Source organism: Odocoileus virginianus, chromosome 24 (assembly GCF_023699985.2).
Source record: "Odocoileus virginianus isolate 20LAN1187 ecotype Illinois chromosome 24, Ovbor_1.2, whole genome shotgun sequence".
Classification (NCBI taxonomy): Eukaryota; Metazoa; Chordata; class Mammalia; order Artiodactyla; family Cervidae; genus Odocoileus; species Odocoileus virginianus.
Window position 1 is genome coordinate 17,476,108 of NC_069697.1, and position 8,822 is coordinate 17,484,929.

General features: G+C 41.9%; 1 long non-coding RNA gene across 2 annotated transcripts; it reads left to right on the plus strand.

The window, feature by feature from the left end:
- Window positions 1–3,728: 3,728 nt before the first annotated feature.
- LOC139030908 (uncharacterized) lies at window positions 3,729–5,695 on the plus strand. 2 transcript variants are annotated; one of them, XR_011483349.1, is made up of 2 exons: window positions 3,729–3,855; window positions 5,281–5,695. It is a non-coding gene; the product is annotated as an uncharacterized lncRNA (long non-coding RNA). The 2 variants fall into 2 exon arrangements; XR_011483348.1 differs by lacking the exon at window positions 3,729–3,855 and adding an exon at window positions 4,747–5,031.
- Window positions 5,696–8,822: the final 3,127 nt, after the last annotated feature.

The following is an 8,822-nucleotide window of genomic DNA, read 5'->3' on the forward strand; positions in this document are numbered from 1 at the left end:
TACCCAGACTCTGCTTCTGTTATTTTCATCACAGAATTCGGACTAAAATCGATTCTCAGATGCTGCAAGTTTCAATGTGCAATGCTGAAAGGTCAGTATTTGGGAGGTGGGGAGAGTCGCTCGGAAACATCTACTCAGCCACCAAACTCAATTTTTCTCAAGCCATTCAAATTGCAGTTGTTGGCTTTACAGCATCGCTTGCAAGCCTAGGAAGGAAAAGGAGCCCTTGAACCAATTTTCCCAGGGCTTCATTTGGCTGAAATCACCAGATTCTCTAGCTCTGCCAATGCAGTTTTCTAATAAGCCCCACAGATTCTAGAAAAAGATCAGTGATGCTGGTCTAGGTGGCTAAGTTTAAATCAGTTTTGTAAGAAGCAGCCTGGAAGTTGCACCGTAATTATGTAACAGATTATGATGGAAAAGCAGCCACTACAGGAGGTCAATAGGCATTTTAAAAAATCACTGCGTGGGAAACTTTTCAAACCACAACCCTCCATTAGAAGCCTACATTTCCCAGAAGATCCTCATTCCTTCATTTAGGCAGCAATTTTAAAGTCAGCCGGAACCACTGTTTCTGCATGACAGCCACTGAGAAAGAGACAGACTGTATTTTACTTTCCTGTAAGCAGCATCTCCTGGTTATGGCATTTGATATCCCTAAGATGTCACATTCTTTTGAAGTTATTTTCAGCTTTGGTGTGAAAAGTATCCTAAATCAGCAATGACCAGCCTTCTCTGATGGAGCTTAGGAAGCAGGAGGGAGCCAGGGAAAGAGTGCAGAGAAGACGAACTTCTGGAAACCTTGATCAGAGCCCTCCTCAACTCGCTGGAACTTCCCCCCTCCTCTCCTTCCCCACTTCCTCCTCCACCCCACTTCTTCCCCTTCTCCCCTTTCTCTTCCTTCCCTCCTCCTCTTGTTTGGTTTTGCTGCAGAAGCCACTCCAGCAGCCTAATGAGGAAAAACCTCTGTCTGTTCTTTGACTCAGCAAGCGCCTGTCAAAGACCTATTCCATACGCATACAGAATATATTCTCTAATATTCTGTACCAGGCATCGGTAAACTAGGCAGGCAAGGTGTTTGCCTGCCAGGTGCTTCTATTCCAATGGAGAGAGATGATCTACTTGGCTCATAGGCAGACCCTGGATCTAACCATTGGGAGAAGGGGAGTCAAATGTCCTCACCTCCCAGCTAGAAATGGTTGTTTGCGCAAAGTAGCAATTAGTTCACCAAACACTTTAGACAATGAAAATCAAAACAGGAAATCATTGACTAGTTAGCTTAAGTGGACCAGAAACCAGGCCTTCCCTTTCCTGGTCAGCACCACAATCCTCACTCTTCCCCTTCCAGCTATCTCATCGTCTATAACCTTGTCATCTACCACAACGTGCTCCGTTGCTGCGGGTTTGACGGGGATTAGCCATAATTTTTTATTAGGATACAGAATATTCTCCTGAGATGCACACACAGTCCTAGAAAGTACATATACCTCTATAATCTCCCATCATTTGTCAAAAATTATTATTTTTAAACCTTTTCTTCCTTGCTCAGAAATCATTCAGGAAAAGAATCACATTTCCAATGAGGCCTTTGCCTTCTTGGTAGCCACAGTCATTGGAACCCATTCAGAGAGGACACCACACACCTATTGATTGTTTTGCATCGAAAACACTGGAATCTCTAGAATGAACATTGATGTCATGTTAATAACAACACCTCTGAATTTATAACAGTATCTCAGTCTTCCATGACCTGCTTGCCTGATTCATCCGCATAAAAGTTGATCAATGTTTTGGAGTCTGGGATTAACATATACATACTACTATATATAAAATAGATAAACAACAAGGACCTACTGAATGGCACAGGAAACCACATTGAACATTTTTTAATAAACTATAAGGCAAAAGAACCTGGAAAAAAGTGTATATACATATATATAAGTTTCCCTGGTGGTCAAGAATCTGCCTGCAATGCAGGAGTCACAGGAGATGTGGGTTCACTCCCTGGTCGGAAAGATCCGCTGGAGAAGGGCATGGCAACTCACTCCAGTATTCTTGCCTGGAGAATTCCCATGGACAGAGGAGCCTGGCAAACTACAGTGCATGGGGTCGCAAAGAGTCAGACACAACTGAAGTGACTTAGCCTGCACACATGTGGGATCTATTTCCATAAAATGAATCACTTTGCTATACATCTGAAACTAGCACAGCAGTGTAAATCAATTATATTTCAATTAGAAAAAAAATAAAGCAGATCAATTTAGTGAAAAGGATGGAAACCATATACAAATAAACCATTTGTTATAACAATATGGATTCTACAAATAAAGTTAACATTTCTCCAGCACCAGTAATAGGCCAGGCCCTATGCTAAGTGTTTCATATAACTATCTCACTTAATCCTTACCCCAGCCTTTTCAGGCAGGTACCATTACTATAACCATTTTACAGATGAGGAAATGTAGGCTCCAAGGCTAACTGTCTTGCCCATTGATAGGTAACTACTTAGAGATGGAGACAGCATTTGAAACCACAGTGACTTGGCTGCAGAACCCTCTTTCCTGATCACTGTTCCAATTAGGGGCACAGATTATTAGGGCTAGACCTTGGTCTAGGCACTTCCCTGCTGGCTCAGATGGTAAAGAGTCTGCTTGTAATTCAGGAGACTCAGGTTCCATCCCTGGGTCAGGAAGATCCCCGAGAAAATGGCAACCCACTCCAGTATTCTTGCCTGGGAAATCCCATGGACAGAGGAGCCTGACGGGCTCCAGTCCATGGGGTCCCAAAAAGTTGGACACGACTGAGCAACTAACCCTTTAGTCGAGGCATGAGGTAGCAGAGGCCCCAGACGACGAAGGATATGCTTCAAGTCATACAACATGTCTTCATCAACAGAGAGACTTGCATTTACACTGTGCCTCCTGACTGGAGAAAAGCTGGAATGAGGCTTTCGGTATTTGCCTATATATTTACAGAGGAATATTTTTTGAGGGTTTGAGCTGAGAATATCCATGCCATGTAAAGTGGAATCTTGACAAATTTGTACTCACAAACCCAATTATGAGGCCATCTATTTAGTCACAAGAAACACTTCTAAGCCATTGGAAACTAGCCATATTCCAGTCAGTCAGTCAGTCAGTCAGTCAATTCAGTCACTCAGTCGTGTTTCTTTGGGACCCCATGAATCGCAGTGCGCCAGGCCTCCCTGTCCATCACAAACTCCTGGAGCTTACTCAAACCCATATTCTGGTAGGAGTCTCCAATTCCACCTGGATCCGTTCTGATAAGAGCAAACTTGCAGAATGATAATCCGTATTATATATTTATCTCAAGCTTTCAGGGGAGTCATCATTGAAAAACTCATAAGCAGAAAGTTAACTGTTGTAATAAGCTGATGTGATGGTACAGATTTTTATTACTTCTGTTTGGGTTGTTTTTCTTTTCTTCTTTTTTAAGAGCTCAGTAAACCACGCTGAATGTTAACAATCCATCAGCTCTACAGGGAACATTTTTCACTCCCAGAAAATTCATTTTACCTCCAGAATCTGAACCTGTAAATATAAAAGCTTTTTTTGTCTTATAAAAAGGCTTAGTGCTAATTGTTTCCACAAGGTTAGCCCAATTGATCTGAAGCACCTGTGCTTCTGGCAAATGTAGGACATTATCAATTTTTACCATTTGTTCAGCAAGCTCTTTTTGGACTAATGTTATTTATCCAGCTGGGAACACTGACCAGGACAGAAAGATCAAAGCAGTTGTGGATTGTGTAACATCGAAGATCTGTCCTGGTCTTTAAGCCTGGAGCATATGGACCTGATTACAAAACTCCTCCTTATATATCCTTTTAGGACCCTGGTGAGTGGAAGGCTGTGCTGCCTGTAATGACCATAAACTACATCAGGATTCCTGGGACCACTTTTTAGGTCTTTCTGGAGTTCTTAGTTTCCTGCGTGGTGAGCTCACAGAAAGCACCAGATGGAAACTCTAAAATGCAATTTGCAGCCTTGAGACCCTTGAGATTGTTAAGAGAGTAAGTTAAGAGGGGTGTGGGAGGAGGCCTGGGGAGCTGTGTGTGGCCCTGCCCAGGATGGGCCTGCTTCTGCCCTTGCCAGGGAAGAAGGCTGGGAACCGCACCCTCAGCCCCATTCCCGCCCCCCCTTCCCTTCCCCCAATGGCCGGAAGTCAGTGGAGAGCGCAGGAAAAGACACTCCTCCGGGGGAAACAGCCGTGGGTTTCAGTGAGAGCCTGAGGGCTGGGGACCAGGGGACCCAAACAGGAAGAAGAAAAATACAAGACGGTTTGGAGAGAAAGGAAAAATCGAAGGAACCAAAAAATATATATAATAGTAGTAAAAATGATGGGATTATATGAAATCACGTGTGTGAAACTTTTGAAAATTTTATAGCACTATAGAATTCAAAGAATCTTTCGAGTTTTAAAAATGTGGGGGAAAAATGGGATGGCCTAGATGACTAGGCTGAGGGATGGGAAGGAGAGAGGTCCAAGGAGATATATGTATACATATAACTGATTCACTTCGTTGTATGGTAGAAACTAACAACATTTTACAGCAATTATATTCCGATTTTTAAAATTTTTAATTAAATTTAAAAAACAAAAACAAACCCCACAGGCTATATTGACCTGAGAAGCAAGAAACCAAAGGAAGCAACTTGAAAGATGCAAAAGTGGCAGGCAGTGCTGGGTGCCCCCAGCTGCCTTCCCTGGGCAGGGCCAGGCCGCAGAGTGAAAGAATCCATTCCCACCAGGCACCTCCCAGCCTGGCAAACGATTATTCTCTGAATGATTTTGGCTTGACCCAGCTGCTTGGAAAGGAGCTTGCAGGAAGGTAGGTGGGAAGGGATTGCAGAAAAGCTGCTGGCATGCCTCTTCCCTTTCTGAGTCTGAAAGCTGCTCAGAGAACTTTAGAGGCTGACAGCTAAATTTAATCAGAGTTAAATTACTGAAATGAAGATGATGTTCTTATGCAACACAAATGAAAGGTGTTTCTGCCAGCACTTTCCCTACAAGGTAATGGTACAGACTCCCAGGAGCAGCCTGGCAGTTTGGAAATGTTATGAATTCAGGGGAGGCAGGAAATGTGAAAATCTGGTTCATTGCTAATATTGTCTTCTGGGGACTTGGGGCCTGTGGGTTCAACAGACAGGGTTCCACAGCTGGTGTTCTGTGATGACACTCGCTGGCAAGTCTGTGAAATGCTTCAGACATGGCATCTTAACTACATTCTATATTTAAGACAGCCATTTTTTTTCTCCTCAGGAACTCCAAACGTTTTCTGCAAAAGGAACTGGCATAAATGTTACAACCTGGAACTTGGACTGAATGAAACATTAGTTTGTTTCCAGAGACTTTGACAGTTTGATGTTGTGCCAGTTCTATCCTTGTAAAAAATGGACAGAGCTGGCTCTAGTTCAGACTGATTTGCCACATGATTTATTTTCTTTAAAAATAAATGTTAAATCAACTGTGATTTAACATTTAATGAACATAATCAGGTTCGATCCCTGGGTTTGGAAGATCCTCTGGAGTAGGAAATGGCAACCCACTCCAGTATTCCTGCCTGGAAAATTCCACGAACAGAAGAGCCTGGCGCACTACACAGTCCATGGGGTTGCAAAGAGTCGGACACGACTGAGTACGCATGTACACAATAAACATAATCTTGATAAAGTGGGATGAGAAGGACTCTTTACTTCTGAGGCTATCCTCCCCAAAACCCACTAACCCCATCTAACCATGAGGAAAACATCAGATAAAGCCAAATTGAAACACATTCTATACATTACCTGACTCATACTCCTCAAACTGCCAAAGTCATCACAAACAAGGAAAGTCGGAGAAACTGTCACAGTCTAGAGGAGCCTAAAGAGATGGGACAACAACTGGGTGGGAACAGAAAAGGACATTAGGTAAAAACTAGGGAAATCTGAATAAAGTACAACCTTTAGTCAATAATGTCCTATTACTTTAGGTTTCTTAGCTGTGACAAATGTTCTGTGCTGATGTAGGATGTTGACAAGAAGGGAAACACTGGGTGTGTGATATACGAGAACCTTTCTTTGTACTATCTCTATAACTTTTCTATAAATCTAAAACTATTCTAAAATTAAATATTTATTAAAAACAAAAATGTTGGACTTCCCTGAAAGTCCAGGGGCTGAGACTCCATGCTCCCAATGCAGGGCACCCAGGTGCGATCCCTGGTCAGGGGACTAGATCCCACACGCAGCAGCTAAAGGTTCCATATGCTACAACAAAGATCAAAGATCCTGCGTGCTGCAACCAAGACCTGGTGCAGCCAAAAACGTAAGTACTTTTAAAAACATAAATGTTAAAGTTAGTTTGGCTGTTGTTCTTAAATGAAACAAATCATTTACGTCTACTCATGTTTCCACTTCTGCTTGATTTAAATTCCTGTCCCATTATTACCAATAATTTACCAAGAGGAAAATTGAACCAAAAAGATAGAACTGAGCACATGGTGAGGGACGATGTGGTAAAGGGAAAATTGTGCTTCTAGATCTCATCTTCTTGCTTCATCATCAGGCACCTGACCTATGGGCCTTGCACAACTATCTCCTGCCAGGATACTGGGTGATAAAGAAGTTTCAGGAGTCACTTTCTTAAGGGTGGATGTATTTCGATAGGATATTTTGGAAAAAGCAAGTGCTAAGGAATTCTTTTCAATTCTTTTGAAAGAATGGCCAGCAATTCTTTTCTGGGAGCTCAGATCCAAGAGGTGTTCAGACACTGCAAGGTGAAATTTCCATAAAAAGATATAGTAGGTTAGGAACAGAGATAGGCTTGCTCCATGGGTCCTCAAGCCCTTTCTACTCATGGGGCCAGCGCCTGCTCAAATAACACAGTACTGGGGCTTTGGCCATTAAATCCTATGCCTAAGGTCGTGACTTCTCAGAGTCCATCCAGGAAAACGTGACTTCTCATTCAGGTCTATGCAACACAGTCAGTGTGGGAGGGAGTCCTGGAGTCCACAATAACAGGAGGAATCAGCCTTGTCAGGGATGACCTGTACTTTGCTTTTTGGTCTTTAATAACCTGAACATTGTTACCAGCTGTCTAACCAAACCCTGCCACTGTTATAACAACATGGCAGACTTTGTACTCATAAAAACCTGAGTTCTAATCCTCACTTCTAGGTTTGCACTTCCTGGCTGGGTGGCCCAAGTCAGGCTGCTTAATTTCACTGACATCCAGGTTTTCCATCAGGAACAAAGCTGACTGTAATCTTGCTTTGAAAGGTTGGTGTGAGGATAAACTACACCGGGTCTGTAAGACCCCCTTACCGTAAAAAGTCTGGAATACAGTAAGCTCTGAACAAATATTCTTTCCCTCCCGTTTTCCTTCCTTTCTCACAGAGCCAGGTCCGTGGGGACAGGCACCGTCTGGACAGCTCAGCCCTTTCACAAATGGTTCTCTCTGTTCTCATGAGATTAGCATTTCTAATAGGATCAGAAATTCTGCTAATTCATTGATCATTAATCCTGAGGTGTACATATAATCCCTTCTGATTTGTGCAGAACCAAGCAAATGCTCTTTGAGGACATACATTTATTTATTATTATTTTGCTGTCATTTGGGGGAAAGGCCTAATTTTATCCCACCAGAAATTGTCTGGGCAGCTCTCTTGCTGAGGATGAAGGTTCGTTGAACCCAGGATCTCTGCAGTGTAACCCCTGAAAAGAATTGTTGGAAGCAAGACAGGAACTGTCTGCTAGCAGGATGCCTTGTTGGGAAAGATGCCAGTACAGTTTTGATAGAATTGTGGGAGCAAATAAATAATGCACACAGCACCTGAGAAGGCTTAGAGTGGTAGGGGAAAGGATGCAAAAAAAAAAGAAGAAAAAAAAAAACTTAATCAGTTAACTAAAATAAAAGGCAAGTGGCCAGGCAGGGTGAACTAGAAAAGAACCTTAATACAGAGACAGTCTGAAGGTGGAAAGGCTGGGGAAAGTTCTGATCTGAAACCCCAACAGGAGACGGAGAAGGAAAGCACTCCCAACACACAGGCCAGTTATATTTCTGATAGCAGCATCTTCACAGCGAATGTGTTTCTGTTATGTTAAGTGCATCAAGTGTGTCTTCTTATATCCAACCTTGCTCATATTGAACTGTTTCCCTATGGTTGGGATATAGTTTGTTTCTAGATCTTGATATTGGAAAGAACATTGTAGTAGGGCCATAATATGTTTTAAGATTCTTCAAATGATATGGTTTTGTGACCTCAAGTTATTTCTACTTAAATATCAGACATTTATTTAGTGCCCAATCTGTGCAGCGTGCTGACATAACAAGATGAGTAAGGTATGGGCTCTATACCCAGGGTACTACAGTGAAGACAGAATGTAGTAGAGACAGATGCTTATGTAAGGTATTTTAGTTCACCTTGAGAAGTATCATAATAGAAGTAAGTGCCAAGTTCTATGATCTAATGTGTAAAATTTGTTTGCACTGTACATGGCATAGTAAACACTCAATATATAATGATGATGATGATTGTAGCCATCCCTTTTCTGATAGAATCATTTAAATGCTGCTTCCCATGATTCACATTTATAGAAAAAGAAATAAAATCAAGAAAGCCCAAAAGAGTGTTCCTTGATCTACAAAAATCAATGATAAAAGTTCAACAAAATTGAAATCATCTCAAGCATATTTTCTGATCACAGTGTGGTAAGATTAGACGTCAACTACAGGAAAAAAAAACCTATTAAAAATACAAACATATAGAGGCTAAACAACACACTTCTAAATAATCAACAAATCACAGAAGAAATAAAAAA